General features: G+C 28.6%; 1 protein-coding gene and 1 long non-coding RNA gene across 2 annotated transcripts in view; one reads left to right on the top strand and one right to left on the bottom strand.

Annotated features, from left to right (window-relative positions):
• Nucleotides 1–8,772, bottom strand: part of LOC100198563 (sodium/calcium exchanger 3) — a 32,343-nt gene extending 23,571 nt beyond the window's left edge. The window contains exon 1 of the mRNA XM_065804255.1: nt 8,489–8,772. The gene's annotated coding sequence lies outside the window, so the exon portion shown is untranslated. The remainder of the gene's footprint in view (nt 1–8,488) is intronic.
• An 8,340-nt stretch (nt 8,773–17,112) lies between these two features.
• On the top strand, nt 17,113–18,848 carry LOC136084096 (uncharacterized). Its single transcript, XR_010640328.1, has 2 exons — nt 17,113–18,391; nt 18,528–18,848. It is a non-coding gene; the product is annotated as an uncharacterized LOC136084096 (long non-coding RNA).
• Nucleotides 18,849–19,273: the final 425 nt, after the last annotated feature.

Genomic DNA, 19,273 nt, shown 5'->3' with positions numbered 1-19,273 from the left:
GTCAATTTTACAAAATAATATATAAATAAAAAAAGGTTTGTAATAGTTGATGCTATAAATTGTAAATTTAAAAGTGAGTTGGTGATATGAATTGTAAATTCGAAAAAAAAAAGTTTTCCATTGCACGAAATTTTAATAATATAAAATTTATAAACAAAAAAAATACCGGAATACAAGTTTCATATCGAAAATTCATAATTATGCAATTATATAATTTTGTAACTTAAACATTATGTTACTGAAAAATTTGACGAATATAGTCGGTTAGTCGTTAGTACTTTTTTGAGGATTCACCCCCTTCCCCATATTTATTTGTAGAATCGCCTCAGTAAATTTCACGGAAAATAATAATTAATTTACATACAACATAAAAAGGTAACTTTTATATTCATAAACTTTTTCAAACTTATAATTACAAAATTAAAAAAGGTGATGTAACAAAATCTTCGGCCCCAACTTACTTGCCGCCCTCGTGCGGTGCACTACATCGCACTACCAAAAAGGCGATGCTGCTTATATGTGTGATAGTAAGGCCGGAGCTAATTAGCAGCAGGGCTCAGTTGAGGAACTGCGTTTATCTTTAAAGCCTTTCATCAGAAAGTGGCAATAATTGCATAAAACCTTCCTAATTAATCATTTCATCTTTTTCTGTAGTATTGCTACGATTCGCGCGTGCGCATGGAAGATATTCAGATAAGTGTGTTTTTTAGACAAAAACTTAACTTTTGGAATATCGCTACTTTTTTATTTTAAAAAGAAAATAGTCGTATGAAAACAAAAAGTTATTGAAAAAAGGCTTTTGAGGGTAAGATGGCAAAATTTTCACAGGGTTAGTTGACTCATAGTATTTATTATGGAGGAAAAAAATATTTTTATAAAATTATTTTTTTATTTTTTTAACTTTTAAAGATATTGAAAAAATTAATTTTTTACAAAAAAGTTAAAAAAAAAAATTTTCAGTTTTTTTTTTATAGATAAAGAGTGGGCTACTGTTTTGGTTAAACAAACTAATATTGGCCTAAATTTGTTGCCAAAATAAGCAGTTAAATAATTTCTATAAGTTTTGCACTTAATTTTGCATTTAATAGTACATTAATAATCATTGCGCCAACTTACCTCAGGGACATATTTTGAAACCCTCTTCAGGCTCAGATTAGTCAGAAATATGAGCAATCTGATTCGCTCATTTTGAAAGAGAGGCAAGTGCGCTCTTGTTGAAAAATATAATTAAATTCGAATACAAACAAATAATTATCTAAGTAATCAACGAAGTTTATCGATACAAGTCTTGTGTTAATAATTTCATTTTTAGTACTCTTCAGAGCATTTAAAAGGTATCAAAATCTATTTTTACAAGATAATTTTCACTTGTAAAAATTTCAAAGTTTCAATAAAGCGATGGGGATTTTATCTGTTTTATGTGTTAACGTAAATTCGAACAGAAATATGAAATACGATAGAAAGTGTTTCTCGTAAAATATAATGTCCGGCGCTACTGCAGTTTCTCCCCCCCCCCCCTCTTTTTTTTTTATTACTGATTATGATAGAGAATTTTATGCTGATTAAGAATCGTATAAAAACATAGGTCTGAAAATCAACATAAAGTGCTCTAATTTGCTGTTGAAGTTTAAAAATTTACTCTAAAAAACGCTAATATTCACACTTTTTTTAAAACGTTTTACCACCAAGTTTACCAATTTTAAATCAATCGCTTAGAAAATCTTTTTTTAATTACGCAACCCTGTTTTTATTGTCGTCAAAGTTAAATTATATTTAAATTAAATGAAATGGTTTTATTAATATATTTTATATATTTTTAATTAATTTTTAAAAAATTAATTTAAGATTTTGCTTTTTAAATGTACATAAATCGACTGACAATAGGGATTGGCGCAATTAAATGTACATGCATCGACTGAAAAATAAGGATTGGCGCAATTAAATGTACTTGCATCGACTGAAAAATAGGGATTGGCGCAATTGAATGTACATACATCGACTGACAAATAGGAATTGGCAAGATTGAAAGTACATGATTTGAGACAGGGTTAGGGTTTGGGCCACAGATAAATCAGAAAATGATGCGCTCAGCATTTTTTTACAGTTTTGCTTTGCATTTTTGATAGAAACCAGGCTTTTTTAAATTCGTCGTTAAAAAGAATTTTATTTATAACCGAGTATGAAAAAATGGCGAATATAAGCGTTTTTTTAGTGTAATTGTTTAAACTTCAACAGCGATTTAGAGCACTTTTTGTTGGTTTTCGGACCTATGTTTTTATACGATTCTTAATCAGCATAAAATTCTTTATCATAATCAGCAATAAAATAAAAAAAGAAGGGGGGGGGGGGAGAAACTGCAGTAGCATTATACAATTCACAAAAACTCAAAAAAAGTACACTTGTTTTTATTGGTTATACCAAAATTTACATAATGAAATTATTCATAGAATTTGGAAATACAGAATACATTTTATTAGATTTTTTTTTTCATTTTTCTAGATTTTTTTTTTCTTTAAAGGGTATCTAATTTAAAACAAATTGATAGCATAATAAACGTAAAATTTATCAAATTTTTTTGCTTTATTTAATACTATTTACCAGTTGTTATTTACCAGTTGTTATTAGAGGTAAAATCATTTCTTTACCAATTATAGAATACAATAACCAATTTTATGTTCAGGTTAACAACTATATATCAACAAACATGTTTTTTATATGTATTGACTCTTGAAATTTAAATAAACTATAACATGAATTTGTATGTTTTCAATTTTTTCTTGTTTCTACCTTTTTACACTTAGTTTTTCATAAAGGTGTGATAAGTTAAGAGTTATTCTTTTTGGTAATCAATTCACTATATCAAAACAAACTTGCGGATATCACAAGGTCATAGACTTATGCTTATAGTTGAATGATTGGGTAAATGTGAAATAAATCATACTAAGTTATTAATAATCTATTGATATTACTATTATTAATATTGGTATTACCAGATAAATTATAAAGCTATTATGAAAAAACATAAAAATCTATAGTGTGAGAATTACATCATACACACTAAAAATTAAAGGTAGAAATTTTTAATTAAGGTAGGATATGTGATATACCCTTAGTAAGGTATAATTTTCTACCTTATAAGGTAGAAAATTATACCTTTAAGTTAGAAAATTGTATGACAAATAATTGTTTTTAATATAATTTTCCACCTTAAAAGGTAGAAAATTATACCTTACTAAGGGTATATCACATATCCTACCCTAAGGTAGAAATTTCTACCTTTTTTTTTAGTGTGTAGTCAAGTTTCACTATCTGGTTTATAGTTTGTTGCAATGGTTGTCTTTTTTGTAATAAAAACCATTAGGAAAACAAACTACTTTTTTAAATCTTTGTTTTTAAAATTTGATAGAAAAATCATACTTTTTTTGTTATTATCATTCGATTTTTTATGCGATTATTCAATTTCACTTAAATTGTTTAGTAAGCTTTTTACATTTGTTTTGAATTTAACATACGCGCTAAAGCCTCTCTTTTAAAATAAGCCAATCAGATTGCGCATTTCTCTGCCTTTTCCGAGCCTGTGTAGGGTTTCAAAATATGCACCCCGGGGTGGGGTAAATTAGTGAATTTTTTTTTTTTTTTTGAGGCCCCAGATGGGCTCTAAGAAATTTTTTTAATGATGAATGCAAGTTTAAAATGTTACCTAAATTCATAATCTTTAAGATTACGCTTTAATTTTTAAATAAATTATTGCCGTTAGGGCTACAGAGATCAAAACAGAGTAAACCTGAGGCAACTCGCCCCTATCTCCTCTATATATTTATTACTTGGTGCAGTATACTAATCTGGTTATGAATTCATAATTCTGCCTAAGTAGACAAGATTTTAACAGTTCAAAACTGGTTCGGACACTTTTGTACAAAAACTTCACAGCGTACACCATCGCATAATTTTATCAAATATAAAGCGAAATGTTTATGTATGAAGATAAAGCAAAATATTTATGTATATAAAAGATGATAAGATTTTAATAGAAAAAAATTATATCTTATATCTCTGTATATACTTTTTTGTTGCTCATAACAAATAAAAAATTGGATACAACCAGCTTATCGGAGGAACGTGAATAATTTCAAATTTCAAAATAGCTCTGTGATACAAAAAAGCTGCATCATGCCATTACTAATAGCCCACTTTTCATTTGTTGCTGCGCACTAAACATTTTGGTTAGTTGTGTTTAGGTTAATTTACATAATCTACACTTCATAGTTTTTTTAATTTTTATAAATACTATATTTACGTCTTTGAGTCAAGGAGGCTGATTGTTGTTATAACACTTTCTCAATCTTTTAACTTTGAAACACAAACCTTGGAAATCAAAGCTGCTGCGTAAAATAAAACGTTTTTTTTTTTTTGTTTTAATTTTTTTTTTTGTGTCTTACATTTTCGTTGTACATTTTTTTGTACAAATATTTTTTTTTTTGTTATTTTACCTCCCCAAGGCCCAAAGGCCACTACAGATGAGGAGGCTACTTAATTGTGGTTATAACCCTCTCTCAACTCTATAACTCCGAAACACGAACCTTGACGAACAAGGCCGCTGCGCGGAGAAACAAGTTGAGCGCGGTACTACCAGGGACGTGGTGGGGATCGAACTCGGAACCTCTCGCTTATGAAGCGAGCGCACTATAACTACACCACTACCGCATCTACCACGTACCACTACCGCAATTTATACATGTTACCACAATCTTTAGGCAAGTAGTAAAAATTTAATTTTGCTACAATTTGTTTAGTGGACATTACAGTTTATATTTGTATTTTAGATCGTTACGGGACGGAAATTGTTTAGTAGTTAGGTTAATGGTATTATTAATTTGTTTTTAGTTGAAATAGTTGTATTTTGTAATGCTTGTGTAAAATATTCGTTTGTGTGATAATGTGGATTATTTATATATTAAAAAAATATACTGTTAAAAATTGATATAAAAATAATGTTATGAATATATTACAATAGCTGTGTATGTGAGTAATGTATTAGTTACTCTTAGAATATATGAATAGTTATTGTTAGTTGTTAGTTAAATTTGTTGCAAGTTTTTGTAATTTTTTGATAAGAATTTATTTTCGTAGCGGCACTTTAATATAAACTCGGTTTCGGTTATATTTTTGGTTTATTTAGCAGTTCCTCAGGTTTTGGATACAATATAATTGCAAACTTCTCATATAGACATTGTGGGCACCTTTTTAGAAATATTTGAGTAAGGGTACAGACTTCAGAATACACCATGTTAGTATAACGGTTTTGATAAAATTGTTTTTCAAATCCCAGACATAGTTTGATTGGACGGTGGAAATCATCATTCACTAATGTGAAATACAAAATACTTTTTGTATTTCACATTAGTGAATGATGCTTTGCGGTTGTTATATCTGGATTTCCATTCACCTTCCGTTAATCTAATAAAAAAAAATTGTTGGGTTTTTTTTTAGCTGCAACCATTCAGGGGGCATTTTGCTTTATATCGACAATTGCATTTTGGGTCTTCATTTTCAATTCATGGGATCTCCAAAAGTGGTTAATAATTACTTCAAGATTGGCGTTAATTATGGAGCTTATAAGGAAAGTGGTGGCAAACGTAAAATTGATAATCGTACCAAACAAGTTATTGTACGTCGTGTTGCTGCTCAGCACACGACTGCACCTTAAATTCGTGATGATTTACAATTAACTGTATCTGTTCAACGTGTGAGACAAATCTTACATGAAGATCCAAACACAGTTTGGAAAAAGCGTAAACGAAAACTTACTGCTCGTTATAAAGAAGTTAGATTACAATTTGCAAAAGAACACATGTTTTGGCAGGAAGAGTGGCATCAAGTTCTCTTTAGTGATGAAAAAAAGTTCAATCTAGATGGTCCTGACGGCTATCACTATCACTGGCACGATCTTCGAAAAGAAAAAAGAAACTCAGATGAGTTGTAACTTTGGTGGTGGAACTGTTATGGTTTTGCGGGCTTTTTCCGTTGCTGGAAAACTTCCACAGGCATGGATTTCAACAAAAATGAATTCACAAGACTACATTGGTTTGTTAGAAATAAGTTTGCTTGAACATGATGAGGAATTGATGGGTGAAAATTTCACTTTTCAACAAGATAATGATGCTATCCATAACTCAAAGCTTACAAAAGCTTGGTTTAGAGAAAAAATATTCACGTAATGGAATAGCCCGCATCTAGTCCAGATCTTAACCCAATTGAAAATCTATGGGGAGTACTTTCTAGAAAGCTTTATGAAAATGGTACGCAGTTTAAATCCACCTTGGAGCTGAAAACTTGTATCAGAGAAGCTTGGAATGAAATATCTATAGAAACTATCCAAAATCTTTTGACTAGTATGTCAAGTCGCATATTTGAAGTCATTAAAAATTCAGGAAGCAATACTAAATATTAAATGAGTGTAAAAACAAAATAATTTCTGTATTTTATTGTATTTATCGTAAATGAGGCTAATTTTATTTTCTCCACAAATTGAATGCTTTTAATTTTTTATCCATTTGTAATTAATTAAACATACAATTTATAAATTTTTTAATTGTAGTAGAAGATAATAAGAAATAAAGTAGATTTAATAGTTGTTTCACTGCCATTTTTGTTAAATTAAAACGAAAAATAAAGGTGAGGCTAATTCTATTTTCTCCGTTGTATATCGTTATCGCAATCGTTATCGGCATGTTGCAATTATCCTACCCTTAATTGATACCTGGCAGATATTTACAAAGCGCGTGCGTTCTTTTTGATTTTATTATAATTATCATATATTTTACACTTCAACTTTTCATACTGGCACAAAAACATTTAAAGTATTAAAATATTGCATTCCTTTAAAGTTTTAAAAACAGCCAAAGATCTAAGATAAAATAAAATTTTTGCTTCAGAAGCAAGTCAACAAGTCTGCTTTCATTTCTAATTCAACAAATTTTGAACAGCTGTTTAACATGTTTTTTTATCGTTTTTTATTTATTTATTGTTTTTAAACTTTTGCTAGTTTTTAATTAAATTTTTTAAAATTATGTCTTGCTGTTTTCTTTTTTTTGAAACTTGTGAGTTTTAAAATTCAACTGTTCAGCTTTTTTTTAGACCAGAAAAGTAATTTGCCACAAAACACGCGTGTTTTATAAAGAAGTCTGATGCATGTGTTTTGTAACTAATATGAAGAAAAAGAACTTTTTTTTCTTCATATCAGAATTTTTACTTTCAGAACTTTTTCTTCATATCAGAAGTCTGATATAAAGAAAAAGAATCAAAGTTAAAGACTATGATGCATAAAACGAGTATGTCTAGTGTGACGAGTATGTTGTTTAATGTAATCAAGACAGTTTTTGTTAACTGTTATCAATTGACATTGGAGTCTATTGACATAAATTTTGGTCAATTATTGAACCACATTAAAATATGTGGGTTTGCTTAAAAATTTTTTAATCTCATTTTAATTTTATTTAGGTTAAGAAGTCCTTACCGTCTTATCACAGATGCCCAAGAGTACCCAAGTTGTCCTCACGGTCTTATATTAGAGTACCGCGCATGAGCATTTAATTGTTCAAGTCTCCTTCCTAACCGATGTCACAAAACTATCCTAGAGGCGGGGTTTGAACGAGGGATCCTTCGCTACTGAGGCAAGTGCGCTACCACTGGGCAACGGATGCTCACTTGTCTTAAGATTATTTTTTTTGATTAAAAAATAAGTAGTACAATGCACATTCTTTACATTCATTAAATATTTATATATTTAAATATTTATATATTTATATATTTAAAAAGCAACAACAAGTCAAAAAAACCTTGGTAACTCTAAAGTGCTTAAAATATTATCTTAGATTATATGCAATTAAATATTAACTATAAATATGTAGGCAATAAGGAGTCAAAATGTCATATCACAAATATCTTTAAAAGTATCTCGTTTCGAATAAATAAAAAAATATTATCGTTTCAAAAAAAGAATTTTATTTACTTTAAAATACAAAACAAAATAGAATAAATTAAAGAAAATTTTTTCTATCGTTATTTAGTTTTTTGTTATTATTATTTTATTTCACTTTTATTATATAATACAATTACGTAACAATACGTTTTTTGATATTTGTTTTAATTTTGATTTTTCTGTTAAATTTTTCCAAACGCGAGTATGCACGCATGCCTTTCTTTCGAAACCAGTGGATCAGATTGAGCATAACTATGCTTATTCTGAGTCCATAAAAGGCTTCCAAATATGATGGGTTTATCTGGATAGTGGTCTGTAAGAATCATAATCATTATAAAATGATTATGATACTTAATGCCACTACAACCCATAGCGGCAGGACCGCAGACACTAACTTAGCGTAAGAATAACACTTCCATACAAAGAAGACTCGCTTGATTAGCTCTGCTATTGTAGTGTTATTTTTTAACTAATCAAATAAAAACTAACTACGTAAAAAAAAATTACCGTCTACTGCAGGTCCGCAATAATAATGTTCTTTTTGCTTTCTTTAATACTTTATTTAAAAATGCTGCGTTAAAAAAAAGCTCAGGTTTTCCCTTACACTAGCACGTGGTCGATAGCAACAGCTCAATAATAAGATTTTTGACAGATTGTTTATAATTTTAATTGTTAAAATTTCATTATCGCAATCAGAAGCTCTTACATTAGCGTGAAAAAGTTTCGAAACACTAATTTTTTTTCAATTTTTTAAGCATAACCTTTCACAACATTTTTCAAATCAGTTGAAAGTTTTACAAAGTGTTCTTTATATTCATTATACAAACCACAATTCATTATACAAACTACAAAAATAGTAAATTATAATAGTTAATTAAAATTTAATTTTTTTTGAAAAGACTTCCGTTAAGATAAAAACTAAAGTTTGATAAGAACTTATGTCGAAAGTTTATTTGAACTTTTTTTTTAAATGTCAGCGTTTCAGTACAATAGTTTCAATAAAACAAACATTATTTAGTGGCATTTCTATTTGGTTTCAAAACAGCATCAAATCAACAAATTTAGGAAGAGCATCCTCAACAAAAAATCCGACAAAACGACAAATCGACAAAATTAAGAAGTACATCCACAACAAGCATTTTTCAACCAAAGAAAATAAAGTGCATTTGTTGATTGGTTTCCCAACTAAACTACTGAGATTAACTAGTTACCAGTTGGTTAACCGTGCTTACATTGTAAATATCAATAAATAAAATATTTTTAAAACAGACCGGAATTCAAAGGAGAAATGAGTGATGCTAACTAAATTTTTTCATAAAGCTTGATAATACAATGAAACATTGTCAAAAAAAGTTATAAGAATCCTTTAAAAATATCCAAACTAGGGTAAGGTAATCTTAAAATCAAGATTAGACATCATTTATATTAACCTACGTCAAAAAAAAGTTTAAACATGAATTTTAAAGTTGTCTAGGGAGCACTAATTTGAGTTGTACCCACATTACCCCGTTTAGTGGGGTAATTTTAATTCTTTAATGAAATATACCAATTTATAAAATATGACTGAAGTCATGGAGTATGTATTATATTTAAATTATTTGATAAAAAGTTTAAATATATATATATATATATATTTAAACTTTATTATAATAGATGTTTTAAACGCAAAAGAACTTTAGTCGTTCAAAGCGCTAAATTAGAAATGCAAAATTATTATTATTTTTTTTTTTATCTAATTTAAAAGTCGAAGTACTTATAAAAGTCAAAACATAATGAAATTATGTTTAAAGAAAAAATTAGAGCAAAAGCTAAATTGAAAATTATCCCAAAATTTTTTGCGTTAAATATTAGAGATTCATTCTTTTATAAAAACAACATTTTTATATAATCAAAAGTTTATATAAAATCTTTCAAAACTGCTACGCTGCGTTATCTACTAGTTTTAATTGAAAATATGACATCATTACATCTTTAATGGTCATCTAAAGGAATCCATAGCAACATGACTCTAGAAAAATGAATCCTGAAACATTGTCAGACTTCTAATTTATACTAATTTTCATTTTAAATGTATTTATCGTTGTATAAGCATTAGATTTTTACCGGCACAAAGCACACTGACATTAACGGCACAAAACACATTGACCCACATTACCCTACCCAAAAATGTTGCTTACTTTAAAAAACTATACATCATTCCGTCTTAAACCTAATTGAATCTAACTATCTGGTAATTTTTCTTCCAGACACCTTATGTGTGTTAGACCCCGTTTTTAATACCCTTTCCCTGAAGTTTAAGATTTTTTATAAAAATCACTCTTTAATTGTAGGCGCCATTTTGAATGAAAAAAATACACTTTAGAACTTGCTTAGTAAGCTGATAATTAAAATTTAAAAAGCTGTTTTAACCACCGATAACATACAGAAAAAAAAAAGCTTCTACTTAAAACCTTTCTTCTGAAAAACTGATAAATAATCATTAGACCCACATTACCCTTTAGACCAACATTACCCCACCCTACCATAATAAAGTAAACTACTTTTGTGTGTGTGATATAACATATTACGCAACACTCCGTTACAAACTAAAAGTTTACCAGATAAAATATAAAAATATGATAAAAATTACTAGTAAAAAGAAGAAATAAAAGAATGCAAGGACTCATAAAACATTGGCAAGTCTTGCCGTCGAAAACCGCTAATGTAAACTTTATAAAATTTATCGTCGCAAATAAAAATTAAAACTTAAAAATTGAAGTGCACCAAATGTAAAAAGGTGATGAAATCCAAAATGTAAAAAGGCGATGAAATCTTATATCCAAAAAATATGAAAATCTGACAAAGATTCCTCTATTAACTAAAAGTATAAAAAGAAAAAGAAGAAAAACTATTTACTTAAAAACTATGCACACCCAGCAAGCACACAACGTTGAAACAACGTTGAAATAACGTTGATCGACGTTGATCAACGTTATTTCAATGTTGTATCAACGTTGTGAGCTTGCTAGGCATGAATATATATTCACTGAATTTAATTTATTTTTATGAATCGTGATATATACTGATATATCAGTATATATCACGATTCATTTGAAGCTGTTAAAAATGGGCATTTTTATTTCTGTGCGTGAATTTTTAGTTTTCTTTGTATTTACAATAAGAAACTCCATTTTTTTCTTTTTTTATACAACTTTAACGGGAAGCCAAAATTTTTTTATATTTTTTTTTATCGTTGCAAACAAAATAGCACTTGAACCGAAACTGGTGTAAAAATAATTTTAGCACTACCTTTTTGGAAATTTAATTTTAATTCTGATAGTATAATTTTTATGTAGCTAGAACAAAAGTTAAATAAAAAATCAAAAAAGTAAAAAAAACTCTTTTTTCTGATAAAACCGCACACTCGATTAATTATTTAGTTTAGTTTTTCGCAAGTGACGAAGCGCCTATCTTTATCTAATTAACTTAGTGTTAATTCCGGTTTAATTATGAATGAAATATAATGTTATTTGTTAAAATAATAAACACTTACTCATTAAAAACCAATTATTATATTATTTCTCAATATAATCATCACTCACTCAATTCAATTTAACTCACTCACTTTAACATTTCAACTAAAAAAACAAAAGCATACAAGAAAGACATTTCATATCATCTTTTTTATAAAGCATATAAAAAAGATGATATGAAAAAAATAAAACATCACTGAGAAAAGCTGCATTCAAACATGGCGTTGCAGTCTCAACGCTCAAAGATTGCAAAAATAACAACAGCAAAGGCTTCCATGACTCAGGTACAACAAAGGTACTCTCAAATGAACTGGTGACTGGGGTTATGGTTTAACCCAAAATGAAATCCTAGAATTTGTATGTGGCCACCTTAAACGCGAAGATCAATTACACTTATTCAAAAATGGCAAGTCTGATAAAGACTGGTTTTATGCCTTTATAAAAAGATGGTCAAAAGAAATTTCAACAAGAAAAGCGGATAAACTAGCATCTTAAAGAACCGCTTATTTTAGATGCTAGGTTGTCCGCTTTTCTTGTTGAAGGCAAAGCAACCGTAGTGTGTCGAAAAGTGACAAGACGTGCATTTAAACTTACTGGCAACAATCAAAAAATTCATTATACTGTAAACAGTTGCTGCAACGCTGATGGGCATTTTGCACCACCATTTGTGATATACAAAGCCAAAAGAAACTTTCGTCCTGACTGGGCAAGAGGTAGTCCAGTTGGCACCAAATATTTAATTTAATATAATAATTTCAAAATCAGGTTGGATGGAGCACGATACGTTTATTGAATGGCTGAAAGAAGTATTTACAGTATCGGATAAAACATGGTGGACAAACTCAAGTTTAGAACAAAAGTTGATCAAAAACTAAAAAGAACTAGTAAAACAATTGTTCATATTAATTTTTAAATAGTTTATTATGTTCTTAACAAAATTTAAAACGTTTGAATCATACTAAGAATCACAAAAAAAATTTATAACACATTTTTCTCAACAAACTACACTTTTCCTTGGACAAAACAAGGTGGACAAACCAAAACGAAGCTTTTTTTATAAGATTTCATTGTCTTAATCAATTTACCGTATTCTTTTGTTTTCACTTTTATCATAACATAGTAATGTTATGATAAAAGTGAAAACTATTTTATTATTTTAGAGTACTAAAATAATAAAATAGATTTTGGAACGTCCGGCCAATTATTTTTCAATTAAACTAAAAATAGATTTAAATTGTGATATATGGCGTAAATCGCAACTTAAAATGGCTTACGACAAGTTAGGAAGTGTTTTACGTGAAAATATTATTAAAGATTTTAAAAGCGGAAAACGTCTAGCTGAAGTTTGTAGAAAATATAATATAGCTAAATCGACTGTAAGCAAAACTGTCAAATCATTTGGATCTCGTGACTGCTATAAAACAAACCATCAAGGCGGACGTCCAAGAAAAACATCACAAAGACTAGATCGAATAATTGTTAAAGAGCTTAAAAAAGATCCATTTTTGTTATCCACAAAATTAACCGAAAAACTTGAACTACAAATCTCTAATCTCACTGTGCGACGAAGTGCTAACGAAGAAAAATTGTTTTCTCGAATGCCTGCCAAGAAACCACTAACTTCTTTTAAAAATAGAAAGCTAAGACTTGCGTTTGCCAAAGCACACCAAAATTGGACTATAGACCAGTGGAAAAACATACTTTTTAGTGATGAATCAAAATATAACCTTTTTGGAAGCGACGGCAAGAAGCGAGTCTGGAGACCAAAGAACACCAGATTCAATACTAAATATACCAAGAAGAGTGTTAAGCATGGAAAATCTGCTATGGTTTGGGAATGTTTCTCAGCACTAGGAACTGGTCCTATTCACAAAATAGTTAGAATTATGGACCGCTTTGTTTACAAAGTTATAATAGAAGATGTTATGTTATCACATGCTGAATGGGAGATGCCCCTAAAATGGATTTTTCATCAGGACAATGATCCCAAACATACGTCAAAAATTGTAAAACAATGGTCAAGGACAAAAATATCACCATAATCGAGTGGCCTGCACAAAGCCCTGACTTGAATCCCACAGAAAATTTGTGGGAAATAATTGACAATAAGATTGAGCGTGCAAATTTGAAGACCAGTGAGGAATTATTTGAACAAATCGAGAAGGCTTGGCGAGATATTGATATGATAATTGTTGACTCATTAATTGAGTCTATGCCTCGAATAATGAAAGCAGTAATTAAAAGTAAAGGAGGTCCTACCAAATATTAAGTTAATTTTTGAATTTCTTTGAATTTTCAGTCGATTTTTTGAATGTCCACCTTGTTTTGTCCAAAGAAAAATGTAATTTATTAGGGAAAATATGTTTTAAAACTTTTTTAGTGATTTTTAGTATGATTCAAAAGTTTTAAGTTTTGTTAACAACATAATAAACTACATAAAAAAATAATATGTTCAATTGTTTTACTAGTTTTTTTTAGTTTTTGATCAACTTTTGTTCTAAATTTGAGTTTGTCCACTATGTTTTGTCCAATACTGTATACCCGAAACTGAGCAAATTGGTGGTATTCATATTTTAGTATTAGTCGGGCATACAACTCACATAGCTTCGGAAGCGGTATTGCTGTGCAAAAAACACAATATAATCTTGATTTGTTTACCAAAGCATTCTTTGCATATTCTACAACCATTGGATAGAGTGTCTATTGTCATGTCAAACAAGCATGGATTCTTACAAAGTATTACAAAAACTCAAAATGTAAGATATTAGATAAACAAGATTTTTCACCATTGCTCAAACTGCTGTACGAGAATGGTAAATGTTTAACTCACTTGCATGCAATTGCTAGTTTCCAGTACACTGACGTATTTCCACTTAATAAAAGCAACATAAATCATAAGGCGTTAGCAATCACACAAACGTTTAATCTACCTTCATCAACTTTAGCAACCTCCGCAGCACCTACACCATCTTGCTCAGATACAGCTTCGTCATCTTCAACAGCCGCCGCAGCACCTACTCCAACTACACACCAATTACCGTCTTTCTCAACTACACCAGCTTCAAGTTTTGGTAGGTATCAAGCATGTGTTGAGCGTTGCAATAACAGTATCGAAATAGAGTTAAAGTAGTTTTTTCAAGCAAGAAATCAATCGCAAGTTAAGAAATTGAAGCAGTGTAACATGTTGAAACTTCCACAAACAAAAAGATGAAGAAAAAGCAACAAAGGAAGCCGTGAAAGTTGCTAAAGTTAACGTAAAGCGTAGACTCTCTATGCCAAGTACTCAAATGCCTGATCATAACAATGCTGAGCAACCTCAGCAAAACAATAATGAAGAACAAGTACCAGCAACCAAACAATTTTGCAAAATGTAAAAAGTGTAGAGTACAGTTACACACAGAAATGTTGCAATGCGAAAATTCGATGTGTCGGGAACGGTTGTGCAAACAAACATGTTTAACAAAGAAATATGTAGGTGGAACTAAATTTTTTTGTTGCAAAAAATGTAAAAACTTTAATATAGTTTCTTAAATATAAGTTGTGTTAAAAAAAAATAATAAAAAAAAGTTAAAATTTAAAAATTTCAATGTTTTCTCAAGTGTGCGGTTTTATCAGAATGTCGCCAAAAACCGCACTTTTTTTTTTTCTTTACATTTGATATTTTCGATGATTTTTTTTATATTTATATTATCTTATGTAGTTTTTTATTACCTATCTAATAAAAAAAGAAAAGAAAAAGAAAATATGAAAAATAAAAAAGTTATTGAATTTTTATTGATAAGTGTGCTGTTTGACCCGGTTTTACTCTACTCTAGCGTTTAGAATTTTTTTTTTTGACAAGATTTCCAAGTTTGAAATTTATAGTTTTTGCACAAACCAAGGATCTAAAGAACCATGTTTAAACTTATTATTTGGTTACAGATTATTTCAGAGCAAGACTTTTTTCAAATGCAATAGAATAATTAAATATCTAAAAACTCTAAAAGTAAAAAATTTCTCTATTCAACAATGTAAAAAAACATTGATTGAATTAAAATAAATAGTAACACTGAAAAATGTTTTCGTAGCCACAAATTTCATTGAAGCAATCTTGAAGTCGTAATAATAAAAATATTTTCAATTTTTTGTCATAAAAAAATTAAATCTTAATAATGGTGTTTTATTTTGCCACGGCTGTTTCACTCAATATAAAGTAAACTTCTATGTAAACAAAAACACGCCATTAGGATTATTACAAATGAAAATCGCTTCTCTCATTCAAAAATACTTTTTAGTAAACTTAATATTCTAAATGTTTATAATTTAAATCTCTATCATGTTCTTATATTTATGTTTAAACTTGTTAAAAAAACGGCACCATATTTATTCAACTCTTTATTTAAAAAAATAAATCACATATACAGCACAAGATTTTCAAATAATAACTATACTCAATCCAAAACCTACTACTCTGCCACTAAATACTCAATCACAAACCGAGGACCTAAACTCTGGAATACACTTTTAAATAATGATCTTAAACAACTTTCTTCGCTTAATCAATTTAAAACTAAACTTAAGCAAAATCTTTTACTAAACGACAATGAACTAAATTTCTTCTGAAGCGTTTAAAATGAGGGTACTATTATTAATGATTTAGTATTAATAATTGTTTATTACTAAGATTGTCTATTCTAATACATAAATATGATAAATAATCTTGTCTCTAGTCTTGTTTCTGTTTATTTTTTTTTTTTTTTGTTTTGTCGTTTGTTTGTTTTTTTTTTTTTTGTTTTTGTTTGTTTGTTTGTTTGTTTTTTCTTCTTTATTGTTGGTCTTTTTAGTAAGTAAAGTAAACTTAAGTGTTAATAAAAAAAAATAATTTATAGCATATGTAACTTTTACGGTTTTTATTAGCATTGTAATTTACGGTATATTTATTACGGGGCTTAGTGATAAGGCAACTATAGTCTTCTTTTTGCCCCTGTCATATATTGTCTTTTATTCATGAACATTGCTATTGTAAATACTATTAACGACGAAATATATAATAAAAAAATAAAATAAAATAAAATAAAAAAATATAAAAACGAGCGTGACGTCATGAGTTTATCAACAAAAAAAAGTATTTCCGCATAAAAAGTATAAAAATTCACAAACTTTAAATTAATAGTAACTTTTTTATATAAATGCTTTCATCTTGCAATTAAAAAAATATAAAAGATCTATCTTTCCTTGTTAAATAAATATTTACATTAATTGGTATAAAAATAAATATTGCCAAAATATTTTTAATAATTTAGAACCACTTTTCTAATTTTCGCATATTTTCCGGAAAACATGAGTTGGGCCAACTAAGATTTCATAACATAGCTTTGTGCTTGATATTTGAAATTTGGAACACTTAACCCTAAATGTCCATTCTATCAGATTCCTGCGTCATCCTAGAGAATTTTTTACAAAAAGACTGTTTTTAAAGCATTTATATTTTTTCATTAATCGTTTTTAAATGCAAAACGTAACTTTTTTGATAGATGACGTAAGTTAATGAAATTTCAACCTTTTATGCAAATGAAGATAAAAAAATTATTTTACGTGCCTTCAGCTATGTTATGAAATATGTTTTCAAAAATATCATGTTTTACAACTAATCTTGTTAGTTTTAGGCGTACATTTGTGTTGACGTTTTTTTGCGATGACGTAACCTTTATGCGTTACGTCCCAAACTATTTATTAACGAATATTCTCCAAACAACTGTTTCGGCGAGTCAATTTTTGAAGTATAAAAGTAAACAAAGTTACGCGGAATTTTCCTCTTTGGATTATCAAACTAATATCAGATAAGTTGTTAAATCCACTTTTACCTAGTGCATATATTTGTTAATTAATATTATTTTATTTGTTTTTTATTATATTTATTAATAAGTCAATATTATTTTGATAACAATGCATTCAACTGAGAGGGAAATTCTAAAACAACATATTGGATGGAAAAATGGTTGGGAAGATAGGTGTAACTTTCCTTTTGTTAAGCGTTTAATTAGGACAGATAAGATCAGTAACAATGTCATTTCCATTTTAATGACAGTCTTTAAAATAAGAGGTGATGTATTTAGTTTTATGAGTTTTCTTTTGCCAATTGATTTTGATATGCCTAGTAATGACGAGTTTGATAAAATGTGCCTAAAGTTAACACGCCAAAATAAGAAATATAAAAAAAATTTTAAAGCTATAAAAAACGAAGAATTTTTTAAAATGCAACTGTCGCAAGCTCCACCCAAAAAAAAATCAGCAGATGCAGATGACTTTTTCACTTTAAATAACAGTCAGGAGCTACTGAATCAAATTGATCAATTAACTTCTGAAAATAAAACAAATATGGAGCAAATAGACAAATTTAAAATGCAAGTATTTAAGTTGGAAGCTGAAATTACAGATTTAAATTCTAAAAATAGGGCTCTCAACACACATTGTAACTCATTAAGTTCTCAATTAGAGACTATGAGTATTAGGCTAAAACAGGAGGAGCAGTTCCAACTTTTTTTTAAAAAAAGCTTCAAGCCTCTAAGGTGAGAAAGTGTGTTGTGTGTTCTGAGCGTGGCGAAAATTTATTTTATAGACAAGGTCTTTGTCTTGTTTGTGGTCATCAAATTTAGTTAAAATATTTAAAAAATTAAAACAACAACAACAAAAAAACTATTTACAAGTAAGATAAATTATATGGGATCTTTAATTTATATATAAGATAATTTTATTCTGTTCTAATATTTGTGTAATGTTAGTTTAAAATATTATTTTTTAATATATTGATTTTATATATTAGGTAGGTGCCCATTTTGTTCCTATCTTCAGAAGTTATTTATACCTATGCAATACCTTCGCTCAGGTTAAAGAATGGAGTACTAGTCTTGCATCAAATGTATGTAAAAATCTAGCTTTTATATATTAACTTGTGATCAGAGCAACTGGTATGTTGGTTGGGTATGATCTTGTATGTTTGTGTATTGAATTTAAAAAATGTATTGTCCTTCATTATATGTAACATTTTTTTATAGATATATTACATATCCATTCGATGTTTATCACCAGAAGTTAGTTCTACCTTTGCAGTACCTCTGCTCTACATACCTCCTCGCTGGTTAAAGAATGGAGTATAAATCTCATATCAAGTTGGTGTAAAAATTTAGTTCAATAAATTAAGAATTTGTAAATGTTATCAAAATTTTGAGTGGAGCAATTGTTTTTCTGGTTTAGCATGAGTATGAATCTGATATCAATTGGATGTACAAAGATAATTTACTACTTAAAGAACCTATCAGTAAACCAACTGATTATAAAACAGTTTTTAATGGGAATAAAAACAAATTTTCAAAAGATTTTAATTAGCTATTTGTATATTCAAACACTTTATTTACTGAGAGAAGAGACTATAGATTCAAGTGCTATAAAATAATTCTACTACCAAAAGCGAGGTTAATTCAAAAACTTAAACTCAAATTTGGTCATGAATTATTTTATTAGACTTGGTGAGTGTTTATTTATTAACAACTTAACACCATATTATTAGAACTGTATGAAATCTGGCTTTATTTTGCAATGCAATGAATTTATTGGCTTAGGAAAATAAGTTTCTAAAACAAGAACTCCTAGGTTTAAAAATGTACTCTTTTAACAGCTAATCCCCCTTTTAACTAGATTTTTCATAACTTTGCGAAAAGTGTGGTTTGCTTTCAGACCTCAATAAAGTCTGTTTTAGCTATCCTTAAACAATTAAGTAGGGTTTTTTTGTTTTTATAATGGT

Source organism: Hydra vulgaris, chromosome 08 (genome assembly GCF_038396675.1).
Source record: "Hydra vulgaris chromosome 08, alternate assembly HydraT2T_AEP".
Classification (NCBI taxonomy): Eukaryota; Metazoa; Cnidaria; class Hydrozoa; order Anthoathecata; family Hydridae; genus Hydra; species Hydra vulgaris.
This window is presented reverse-complemented; position numbering and strand designations above follow the sequence as displayed.